This window comes from Drosophila grimshawi, unplaced genomic scaffold, assembly GCF_018153295.1.
Source record: "Drosophila grimshawi isolate 15287-2541.00 unplaced genomic scaffold, ASM1815329v1 contig_1367, whole genome shotgun sequence".
NCBI classification, from domain to species: domain Eukaryota; kingdom Metazoa; phylum Arthropoda; class Insecta; order Diptera; family Drosophilidae; genus Drosophila; species Drosophila grimshawi.
The window spans coordinates 1,977,347-1,990,728 of NW_025062889.1; the positions used below are offsets into that span (position 1 = coordinate 1,977,347).

Here is a 13,382-nt window from a genome sequence, read left to right on the forward strand (position 1 = left end):
GCACAACAACTGATCGAGGGAATGGTGCGAGGGGGGTGGGGTTGGAGAGGGGAGGGATAACTCTTATGTCTGTCAACATCCTCTCTTATCTCTCTCCATCTCTCTCGCTCTCTCTCTCTGCCTCTCGTTCTCTGTGCTCAACTTTTGCTGCTTGTTCAAATTGTCTCTCGTTTTGTGTTCGCGACAAGTTTCAGCAAAAAAAAAAAAAAAAAGTTCAATTTATGTCGCGCTGTGTTATGCACTGCTGCCACCTCCCTAATGCCTCTCCCTACTCCCTACTCCCCCCGCCCCCTCCCCATTCCTCTACACTGCTCCACGACGCTTGCTTTCTTTATGCTTTGTTCTTTTTTCTTACATATTTCTTCTGCTTGTTTTTTTTTTTTTTTGTATCTTATATTTTTCTTGTCATTTACTTACAAGGCAAATACGCAGCCACACACACACACACACACTTACACACACACACACATCGAGTCAGATACAATATAGATACATATGTTTGTATGGGATTGCGATTTGTGTATTTGGCCCGGATGTCATGCTGGGTTCTCTCTCGAAGGTCGGAAGTGTAGTTTTGTATTTTTTTTGTTGTTTTTAAGTACACGACGTTTATATAATTTGATATATGGCGCATTGTCGCATTTCGCCATGTCATCTCATGTGGCCATATACATATATACACAGTGTGTGTGTTTTTTTTTCACGCTCGTTTGCAACGCTGTAGTTGCAACTGTCATGGAAATATGCTCAAATGGAAAGTGTGCAAAAAGCTTCGGATATGAGATGCTGGCGAATTGCTTGTGAAATGGAACAAGTTGAACGAGGTCATCTACTTGCATTAATGAAGCAATATTTTCTAGAGAACAGAGACTCACATAGAGAGAGAGAGAGTGAGAGAGACAGAGAGAGAGGTGGCAAGTCTTGGTGTGTGTTTGTTTGTGGTAAGTGTAGTTGTAAGAAGTCAGATTGCAACTGCTTGAATTATGCTCTGATGAGTGCATAAAATAATATGCAAAAATCACCTCTCTTTCTCGCTATCTCTCTCTCTCTCTCTCTCTGTCTCGCTCTCTCTCCATCTCTTTCTGAAGCATTGCAATCATCATTTTGTGCAAGTTAAGACAGATAGTCAGACAGTCAGACAGACCGGCAGACAAGTCAAGTTCAGATGCATTAAATTGCATCCTTTTTTGCATTTGCGAGTGCGTCAAATTGAACTCTTGTTTGTGTGTTTCTTTGAATGAATTATGGACTTGTGAATAAAAGCTTTGGGTTGCTGAATCATTCATAGTTTAACTAGTTAAAGATGAGCTGACTCATCTATTAGCTAAATACCAGAATTGTATTCATTATGTGTATAACTTTAGTACAGCTGTGCACAAAAGAATCATTTATTTATCACATCTCAAATCTGCCAGTCTATTATAGGGTATCTCCTAGTCGAGCTCTCTCTCTCTACTTCTTTTTTATGAAGTTCAATATGTGACTAGTTTTATTTGCTTTATATTGAATTGTTACACTTTCCTTTGCCAGTGCTAAACACCCACTCCCCCCACCCCCGTTGAGGTAACCAACAGTTAAGCACAACACCCCAACCCCAACCCCTACCGCTGGCCAACATTCTAAATACATATGCTGTTCCATTTACACTTTCCGCCCCAGCTATTTGCCCCTATTGGCTGCCTTGACACCTTCATGTCCATTTTATGCCATTCACATGCACGGCTCATTGGGTTTTCTCCCCCCTCACGCTCCCCTCTCTTTCTCTCTTTCTCTATCTCGCTCTCTTCTTTCGGCTGTTTTTTTCGATTTTGTTTTTGGTGTGCGACACACTTTTAAATGCCAATTACGAGCGGCTGCTAACGGTTTTCTATTACCTGCCGCGCCTTCTCAGACTGACTGACTGACTGAATGACTGACTTGACTTGACTTGGCTGAGTGAGACTGTCTCGTTGCCTTTTGTTTTCAGTATGCTACGCACACTCCGACACAGTCGCCCCCTGCTCCTGCTGCCCACCCCATCCCACTGCTTGCCGCTGCAGCACTTTTTCGAAACTTGCGTCAATTACAAGCGAGTGTGTAAGGCAAGGGTAGGGGGAGGGTGGGGGGTGGGGTGTTAGCCCTGTGGCTAAGCCGTGACTTGCATAGAAATGTACTTTTTTTTCTTTTGTTATTGTCTTATTTTGGTTGTCGTCGTCGTGCTCTATCCCTCTCTCTCTCTCTCTCTCTCTCACTGTCTCACTGTCTTCCTCCTTCTCCTTCTTCCTGCTGCCATCATCTGTTAGCCCAACTTTGATGCTTGCCTAATTCGCTACGCTACAATTAGTTTTTCATTTGCCATGCTTGTTTCCCTTCCTTTACCATGTGCTTCTAGCCATGCCTTCCTCTTCCTCTTCGTCTTCCCCGCCCAGTTTCAGTTTATTTTCACTTTGAGCCATTACAACATTTTTCGGGCTCATGTTTTTTGTTGTTGCTGTTGTTGTTGTTATTATTATTATTATGATTATTGGCCGTGCCACGTTTTCTTCTTTTACTTGGCTTTCTTTATTTTACTTCATTTCTGTTCTTTTTTTTGCGGCTACGTTCAAAGAATTCTAATATTTTTGCCTATGTCGAAATGAACTTCGTGAGTGAAATACCATGAAATACAAACATATATATTCAGCTAATAAAAGACGCCAACGAAGGAAGGGAGGGAGGGGGTGGCGGGGTGTAGCAAAAAGTTTAGCCTCCACGCACTATGAGCTTTGAGTGTTGAGTTCTGGAGCTCTCTTCGAAGTTCTCAGAAAGTATCTTTTAGTTTGTTTAAGCCAAGTGGCGTCTTATCGTGCAATTTGATTAGCTGCGTTAAATTTTTAATTATGTTTTTCTAATGAAATTTTTGGCCAATATGTTTTTAGCTGGCAAGTTTTTCTGTGTGTGCTTAAAGCCTGTCTTGGCATCCATTTGGGATTCGTTCTAATCACAAACTTTGTATGCTGCACCTTACGTGCAACGAAAACTTTTGCATCTGTCAGCTACTGCAGCAGCTGGCCACATTTTAGGTAAAGCTTGGCACTGTCAAGTGCAGCTAAATGTTGTGCTTGTTGTGAGAAGCTTATGCTGCTGTCAGATACTTTGTTCCCTTTTGTAGCATTTTGTTTCGTTTTGAGCCTCGCTTTTGATTTGAAGATACTTTTTGCAGTTGGTTAGTTAGTTTGTAATTTGCCACTTTTTCACTTGAAGTTACTTTCATATGTGTAGGATACTTTTGACTTGAATATACTTTTATAATTGTAAGTTAGTTTTAATAAGAACGAGGTACTTTTGAACTTTTCTTAGATACATTGTAATTTGCCGCTCTGTTGATTTGAAGAAACTTTTGTATCTGTGAAATACTTTTGTAATTTGCCATTTATTTCTATTTGTTTTACTTGTAGTGTGGGTCATCCAAAGTGATTTACACTGTATCTGTATTTGTATCTGTCAGATACTTTTGGCTTAATATGTTAATAAAATATCTAATTGATTGTGGCCCTAACATTAATTCGTTTCACTTGCTCAACATCTAAATAAAAAACACAATTATCTTGCACAATTTCCAAATGCCAAAACAATCTGTGAGTAACTCTCAGTATTTGTATCTGTATCTGTAGCTGTAGCTGTAGCTGTATCTGTAGCAACAGCAACAATTTAAAATTCCGTATACAGATCAGTTTTTCAGTTGTTGTTTTTGATTTTTGTTGTTCTTTTTTCTTTGTTGTTTTATATTTTCAGATTTGTTTTTGTGATTTTGGCTTTGCCCCTTTTCGAATGTAATTTCGATTGCGTTCGTTTTGTGTGTTGTTTTCTCTGTTGTTTGTCATTATTTGTGCTTACTTCTCTCTCTCTCTCTCTCTCTCCGCTCGCTTTGCCTCTCTCTCTCTCTCTCTCTCTATGTCTGCCCGTCTCTCTTTTGCGGCAGTTTGTGCTTTGCTTTACCGCTGCTTTAACATTATTTGCTGTTATGTAAGCAATCGTCGCATATTTTGTTTCAATTTACTTTATTTTTTGTTGTTCCTCCTGCTTCTTCTTACTCTTCATTTGTTTTTTGTTCAGTTTCAGTTGAGATTTTATTGTTGTTGTTTTTTCGGGTTTTGGTTTTTGGTTTTCCTTGCCGGCGTTTTTGGCTACATGTGCATGTGGCACATTATTTGGTAATTGCCTCTGTGTGTGCGAGTGTAACTGTTGGCCAGGTTATTGAACTTGAGCGTCGTCAAGTGACGTGTTTTGAGCCTCACCTCCCCCCCATTCCCACCTCTTCAGCTCTGCTCCCCTCATTTTATGCCCGGTTTTTGGGTTTATTTTTTCTGTCTTTGAGCTTGGCCGTTTTACTGCTCGCTTTGGCGTTAGTCAATTGTAATGTGTGTGTAAAGTGTGTGTGTGTGTGTGTCTGTGTGTGTGTGTGTGTGTGTGTGTGTGTATATCTTTATTGTATCTGCAGAGCAAGCTGCACCATTTGTATGGGTGTAAGTGGAGTAGTCACGTTAATGATCATGGCCTTAAGCAACCAGCCAGCCAACAAAATGATCTGCACCAATAATGCCTTAACTTATTACTCAAGAGAGAGAGAGAGAGAGAGAGAGGGAGAGATTGAGAGAGAGAGAGAGAGTGAGCTTGTGTGAAAGTGTGAAAAAGCGAGAAGTAGAATAGAATAGAAAAATATCTCTTTTCGAGAGTTGTGTTCTTGTTAAGGCCGAGAAACAACTGTCGAATTGAACAAATGTTTAAGCAGGAAAGGAATGAGGATTACGTATCCGACTGCCAACATATAAATTACACTATAAATTTCAAAAACTGACCGATTATTCCCATGACAAGCATGTCTTATAGTGATCCGATTCTGGCTGATGCAAAAAGGCTTTAAGACTCAGGGACAAGTTAGTATAGAGGCTAGAGGTTCTGAACAAGAATATTTACCCTCTCTGCAAAGCTATAAAAAGTCAACCAATAATTAAATTATCAAGGACAAAAAATACAGTTAAATATGTTAAACATGAATATTTAATGTCCCATTCAATTGTAATTGAATAACCAACATTTAATCAGAGCTAATTAGCTTGAAAATGCACAGACAAATATAGAAATATATGATACAAATTAAATTAGTTTAATAGAGGCTAAAAGATATAATTATCTATGGAAATGGATATTGAAATTTATGAATACAACCCCATTATTATTTAATGATAAATCAAATAGTTGGGAAACTAATTTAGGCAAAGGCATAAATTATTTGTTAATATATAAATTAGATATTGTAAATTGTTGACGTTAGTTATGACACCAACAAGATTTAAGTGACTATTAAAATAACATAAATGTTTAGACACTAATCAAGTGCACATTAAATAAATAAGCATCATGCTTAAAGTCAGCAGCAGCAGCAGTAAACAGCGCCAACAAAAATTGTAAAAATGCATAATTGTGAACATAATTTTGGAAGACAAAACAATTTTGAATGCCATTTAGCTGTGACAAGCTTGACAACAACCTGTTTTTGTTGTTGTTGCTGCTGTTGTTGTTGTGGGTGTGAAAATGTTTATGAGACTATAAAGACTCTTGTCGCATTCTCATTTTGAATGAGAATTTATTTATTAGCTTGCCTGCCTGCAGCTGCCCCAGCATAGAACTGTGAGGCATACGCTAAATGGGGGCGTACAAATTTGTAATCCTCCCTCTCCCAATAAAAAAAAAAAAAAAAAAACGGGGGCACTAGTGGCAAGTGTTAAACAGGGGCAGCAAGGGCAGGTGTTGGGGGCAGGGCATGTAAGGTAAATGTTTTTTTCATGGTTCTTGTTGTTGTTGTTGTAGACCGGTAGACTAATTAGATACAATTTCCAGTTGGCTGTGGTATGCCATTCTAAAAAGCACGTTTTCTGCTCAGTTAAAGAGAGCGAGAGAGAGAGAGAGGGAGAGGGGGGGGGGAGGAGCTGGTGAGGCGTAGTGTGTCTGGCAAGGGGAGGAGAGGGCATGGTGTGGACGGGGACAGCTCGATAAATAGCGTAGAAACTCTGCTGCGATGGCTGCAATACAAAACACGTTTTTACTTTATCGTAACCACCTCCCGTGCCCCCTTTAAGCACTATTACCCCCCTCTCTCTCTCTCTCTGTCAATCTATCTCGGTCTACCTTTTATTTACCTGTCCGTGCGCTTTTTGTCACAGGTGAACGTGTTGTTCTAGTTGGCAATTGCACACGTTACAGGTAAGTAAGTAGCAAGTATCTGTAGCTTTTTAGCTTGTGTATCTGGTAGATACACCAAGCACTAGATACATTTGTCTATCTCTATGTGTGTCTGTTTCTGTCTCTGTCTGTTTGTGTGTGTGTGTGTGTCTCTCTACAGCTGTCCAATGTGTGCAAAAAGTCGTCATCTTAAGTTATATGCCAAGAATGTTGAGACCAAGAGTGAAAAAGATACAAATAATGGAGGGAAACTTCAGCGGAATGTGTCAAAGCTACAGATACATATACAGATACAGTTACAACTAGGAGTTAATGCGTCAAAGTTGATTTTAATTAAAATGGGGCGATAAACATCCAAGCAATTTGCTATAAATATAACTGTACTATTCTTGAGTTGCTTAAACTTGAACCAATTTAAAGCAGGAAGTCAAACAGAAATCGCATAAAGTGTAAAGGTTCAGGTATAACCTCTACCTGAACCTTTAAAATGATTGGTTTCAATTGGCTTTGATAATATCGGTTCCCATAACTAGCTCTGAAACATGTTCAATTGAGCTACCAGTTCCGGTTGTGAATTGCAATCTGCAGAGATCCTTTTCCTGTTTTGGTTCCGGCTTAACATCCATCAGGTATATATGTATATATAATAAAAAAGAAGATTTCATTTGAACTATCTAAAAGATACTTTTCTCCGTTACTTTTATACCCTACAGAAAATCCACGTTTCTTTTCCTCTGTCAGCATTCGAAATTGAAAACACATTTCGATTTAAGAAGAATTCGTTTTTAGTCGTGATTTGTATTTTAGATATTTACTTCATTTATTTGCTCTCAGTAGTTTATTTCAGTCATTCCGTCAAGGACCATCCTGCCCCCTCGCCATCCTCTCCTCTTTACCTTTGTTGGATGACATTACAATTGCTATTTTACAAAGTGCCCGGCAATGCTGAGCAATTTGTTAATTTGTTAATGCCAAAATGTTTTGCGCTTATTTTTGGCGCGCAATTTTGGTCAATTTTGACTCATCGCTTGGCAGCAGCAGCAGCAGCGTTGACAGCGACGCTGACGTCGCAGCTTCAAGTCATGCCCCTTTGCATAATTCGTCACTGGCAGAATCATTTTCGTTCGTATGCGAGCGGGTGTGTGTGTGTTTGCTGCTGCTGCTTTCTTTCGCCACGCTCGCTTGGCTTTCTATGCTTACGCTCACGATCTCTCTCCTGCTCTATCTCTCTCTCTCTCTTGTGGTGTTCGCTCTCTTTGATTGCGCGTGCTTGCTCTCTTGCGGGAGCTTTGACACGCTTACTCCCTCGTTAGCTCTCTCGTTCTCTCCCTCTCTCATTTTGCTCTCTTTTGTGGTGCGTGCGTGCGCGAATGGAACAAAAATTTGTTTATCATAACTTTTAATTGCTTTGGATCCCTTTCGAATAATACAAACAACAACAAAATATATTGCTGCGTTCTTTGCACTGCTATTTATAGGCTCTACATTTGTTGTTGTCTCTTATTTTCTTGTGGTGTGTGGGGTATGTGTGGTGAAGGTGGAGTTGGCTTTTGTTTTCGCTGCTGCTGCTGCGTGCCGTGGTGTCGATTGTAATTACTCAATTGCTCATACGCCACCGGCAGCGCTGCAAACGTTGCCGTCAACGTCAGCGTCGCAGTTGAAGCGGCATTTCTCAGTTAAGTACGTAGATAAAATATATGGAATTGTTTTGGTAGCCGCATTTCTGCTCGCTGTTGATTTGCACATTTATTTCTTTATTCTACGTACGCTCGTTGCTTTTTTTTGTTATACATATATATATATATATGTTGTTGTTTTTTTTTTGGCAGGTGCTTGAACTTTGTGGTCGACTTCTTCGGAGCGCTATTTTATGTTCTTTTTATGGAAATTTTTCTTGAACATTTTTTTTGTATCGTTGCTCGCTGTGCCGTTGTGTTTGTGCGCTGCAGTTCGAAACACGTTTTTTAGCCGTTTCGTTTTTTCTTTTGTTTTGCGAATGCAACAACTTCAAATCACAAATACAAATTTAATGCAGTTTTCTGTCTCTGCTTCCCCTGCTTGTTCTTCGGCTTTTATGCGCCGGTTTACCTTCAATGCAATCCTCTCGTTGTTGTTGTTGCTGCTTTTGAAATCAAGTTTTGCGCAGCTGCAGCGACTGAGCGCAGCGACTGCGACTGCGACGCTGACGCCACAGCAGCAGCAGCAGCAACAGTACACAAAATACAATTTCGCTGACCTACTAAAAAAAAAGTAGTAATAACAACAACAGTAAACAGTAAAAACGCGCTAAATATAATTAAATGTGAGTGTTTTGTGTGTGTGTATGTGTGTGGGATCGTGAGAGGTTCAGAAGATACAAAGCAGCAGCAACAATTGTCCACAAATAACAACAAGCAGAAGCTGAGAGCCGGCAGCGGCGTCGCGTCGCTTCATTCGCAAATGCAGCGCATCAAGTCTCTCACAAAAGCAAGGCTGCGCTCAATTCGACGCGTGAGCGAAGAGTGCAGCATAGTGCAGGCTTTGACGACTGAGACATGTGCATGACGGCGATGGCGACGGCGACGGCTACGACGCTGACTGTATTTTGGCAATAGCAGCAACACTGCCGCTTACGGTTTTATTTTTTTTTTTTTTCGGTACTGTTGGCACTGCTGTTGCTGCTGCTGCTTCTTCTTTCGTATGGCAAACGATTCTTTGTTGGTTCTTTTTTGCTGTCTTTATTTTGGGTGTTGCTAACGGTGCTGGGGCTTTATTTATAAATCGACTGTGTCTGCGTCTGTTATAAGTATATGTGTTTGCGTGTGTGTGTGTGTATGTGTGTGCGTGCGTGTGTGCGTGCATGTGCATATAAACATGTTTTTGGAGCTGCGCTTTTGCGAAAAATGCCAATGAAATGCAATATGGCCTGACGCAGCGCTTAACCCGTTAACTGCCCAAGTTGTGAAAATTAAACTGTTAAGCTTACAGAATGTTATTCCAGCTTGGCGGGAACGTGAACGAAAAGTGCGAAACTTGATCTTTTATATATGTCATTTATATCGTTTAACTCGAATATGTTGAATGAAAATTCGAAATTTAAAATGAAATATAAAGATGCTCAACTAACATCATTTTCAATTAGCAGCAATAACTTACAACATTTATATTCCATTAAAGACTACAGAATGTTGAATGGCGAAAACCACAACGAATTCCACAAACTGGAATACTTATAGGGTTAAGTTATGTGTTTGCCTCATACTCTTCTGTCTTCCTTTACCTCTCTCTCTCTCTCTCTTTCTCTCTGTCTCCCTCTTACTCCCTCTGTTTGCCTTGTTGCTGCTGGCATTGGCATCTGCTGCACCCGTTTTGCGGTATCCCCTTTGCTGCATTTTTTCCTTCTTTACTTTCTTTCCTCTACATTTCATTCCTCAAACGATATGATTTTGTTGTTGTTTCTTGCATTTTTATTTGGCAACGTTTTTGTTGTTGCTTTGTGTCGAATCGAGTTGCACGTTTTTTATTTCCTCTCTCCCTGGCTGCCTGCTTTTTAAATGTATTGACCCAATTCGAATCGAACCGAATTTTGCCTGCAAACAAATATATGTGTATATATATTTGGTTTAACTCGTTTATTGAATTGCGCTGCAAATCCATTTGCATGAAAATATATAATATATATATATAAATAAATAAACTTGCCGCAATTCATTTAAAGATGAAATGTCACCAAAAAATGTTAAATAAACATACGGAAAATATCATTTACAATTCTGAGCTGTTTTCCCTGAAAGCGATTTTATAATGAAAGCTTGCCACACTCTCTGCAATTAAACAATTAATGTTGCTGCAAGACTACAATTACAACATATTGCGAGAAGCAAAACAAAATTCAATTTGCATTTGTCAACTTTTGCCTTTGGCAAAATTGAATTATCAAATTTATGCCTTTGTCTTCTTGTGCTGGATTTTTGCTGCAGCGGCATTAAATTAAAAGTCAATAAACTCTATCTACATACATACAGAGATACCCAAGATACATATTATATATATCTTATTATATAAATATATATACTCAGAAGCGAACACGTGGAAAGCGCCATGCTTAATTCTCATACCCTGCCGCTGTCAATTTGGTTAAGTAGGGTGTCATCAGTAAGAAAAATGTGAATTGAGATATTTTCATCTTTTTGCCAACTAAATAATGTTATTAAATATATAGCCTTCATATCTGTTATTTGATCTGCTTATTGATGAATGGTGCAGGGTATCTGGCCAGTACGCATCACAAACATTCAATAACTTATAAAAACAATAAACTATTTTAGTTTTCAAAATATCGTTCCCGTGTTTTGTTTAACAAATTTTCTTATGTTTTTTTTGTTGCCTACTATTTAAAGGAACAAGAAAACCCCTCACACAGGGTATCTTCCAGTCAAAGGTGTTTTCATTCACCTTTGTGTTATACGCAATACTCTGCATTTCCCATTTATCGTTTTTTGTTAGCATTTTATTTTAATTTTTAGTGCTGCAGTGGCAGAAAAAATATTCTTCATGGTCAGTGCAAAAAAAAGGAAGAAAAAAACATTGATTTATATAAAGGTGGATATTATTTTTTTCGCATCGACTTATTTTTGGTCTGGCTGCAATTGCAATCCATAGCGAATGCAATTAATTACAGTTGATAGGGCATTGGTTGAGGGGGGAAGGCAGGGCGAAAGGGCAGCTGAACGCTTACTTAATCAAGTTATTAATGTCATCAGCGATTGAAAAGCGCACGGAGAGACAGAGACACACACACACACATAGATAGGCACATCCATACATAAATATTTCAAATATGCCACACATAAATTACATTTGAATCCAAATGTTTCACTAAATACAAAAAGTTGATTACCTGTTGTGGCCAGCGGGAATGTGATTTTTAATTTAGGGTTTTTTTTTGCTTCGGTTGTCTTTTGAATGGCATTTAGTAATAATTCAATTGGATGAACACTGGATTCAATTAGCAATAAACTTAAATATGCTTTAAATGTTTAATGCCAATGTAAGCAACAAAAATATGTTTCAAATATATTGTTTATTAATGTTTCTTTACACTTTTTTCTTTATAGGTAAGTTTTTCAATGCTGTCGCTTGATGTTTATTAATTCATTTATGGTATGTTGTAAAAAATGTATGTTTAAGTACTTTTTCATAAATAATGAATACGGTTTTACATGATTTTAATGGAGTCAATTAATATTTCTGCACTGTGTGGCTTAATTGAGTATTATTCAAAGGAGTTGTAACCAAAACATTAATTCACGAGTACATACTTGCTTTTCCCATTAAATCCATAGCATATTTCAATAATCCGTAGATGAAAGATGAAATTGTTGAATGAATCGCAATGAGGAAACGGAATACGCAGATTCAGAATAAGACTCTTCTCCAAATGTTGAATTTTCAAATTCATGTTTCTTTCTATATGTACATATGGGGATAGATTTAAAAAGAACTCAATTTAGGATAGAAAACCGTTACATTAAATGTGTATATGATATGGATTCATAATTCTTGCAATCAACATGACTTTGATTGGGGGTGGGGAAAAATCTAGGTTTGTTTTCAATGTTTTTGAAGTGAAATTTTCTCAAGTTGGCAGAGCCAATCGACCTAAGCTCCCAGAACATCTGTTTACTTCTTACATTTTCGCTTGAGATTATAAATAAATAGAGAATGTATTTGGAATTAATCAATCAATCAACCATTCATTTCCATCCTTCAAAATTGAAATATATTTGACTTTAAAATCAGCTCCAATGAACATGTCAAATCAGCGATTTATGTTTACAGTGTAAATGTCATCGTAAAGAAATGAGATATATCATTCGTAGCTCTCTCTCTCTCTATATATATATTAAAATGAATATAGTCAAATTTAAGATATTTAGCCAAACCCTTTCAAGCTGTGGCTTTTCAATTTGTCGGTTTTATCACTTGTTGGCAGGTGCTTTGTGCATGCATATAAAACATATTCCAACCGGAAGCGATTGTCTAATTTGTTTAAACTCACGTTTTCTACTGATAAACAACGCAGTCGATAGCAGACATATGTTTAAAGACTATGCGGTATGCTATACTATTTCATATATATATATATATATGTAAGAATTATTATATATACCTATATAATAACTGTAACGTTAACCCCATTTGGCATTGCTGATTGCATTTAAAGCAGCGAACCATGACAATTGGTTTTGTATTCACTGGTACTGAAGGTGGTGGAGTATATTGGCTTAGAGACTAGTAACTTGGAATATATATATCTATATACTCGTCCATACCTGGATCAGACATATTGTACTACGGACAGTCTAGAAAATCGATGGCAGAACAATTTGAAAGCTGCAGTCACCCAAATGGGGAGGTTAACTGCTGGGCAGCTTCTTTAAATTAATTGGCATAGATGTATATACTTGTATATATAGGCATTCAGCAGGCAGTCATCAAGTTTTCAGATTTGTCAGATTTACTGAGAGAGTATATCGCAGTCGGTTCGATTCAACTGCAATTTTTAGACTTGTTTTTGTTTTGAAGCGTGTTCGCTATATAAGCAGATAAAATAGATAAGCGTTACAATTTACACATACATTTAAATTTATATGTATATATATATATATATGGTTGTAGGTATATATGGTATTTATTTATCTAGCGCACTTTTGCCAGAAACGTTTGACAGTTCGTTCACACCGTTAAGAAGCAAACCACAATTTAATTTTTTTTCTGCTATGCAATGCACAATAAATGTAAATTGTGCGACTGCTTTACAATGTGTGATATCAGAAGCACAGCACATTTCTCAACAAAAGCGACTGGCATGCAAAACAAACACCTATGAAAACAATAATCTAAATATATATATATACATTTAAATATGTGTGTGCTTGTGTTTATGCCAAATATGTGGGCCTGGCTGTGAGTCGATGAGTGGCTATGAAATGCTCTCTGTCTGTACTAAAGTGGGATGGTTCAAATAGTTGTGTTAAATATTTCAGTTTGTGGGTCCGAGCGCTGATGAGGGGTGGGGGTGGTGGTGGGGAAGGGTGTGGATAAATGGATTCCGTGGAATGCTCTTTAAGCAAAGAATGCAATTTATTAGCTTGTTGCTGGATTAGGCTAAATAGCTTTGGGAATCTCGTTGGAAATAA

General features: G+C 38.1%; 1 protein-coding gene across 16 annotated transcripts in view; it reads left to right on the forward strand.

The window, feature by feature from the left end:
• The window catches only part of LOC6568736 (heterogeneous nuclear ribonucleoprotein L), a 129,718-nt gene that overhangs the window by 7,348 nt on the left and 108,988 nt on the right, over positions 1–13,382 (forward strand). The window lies entirely within an intron of this gene.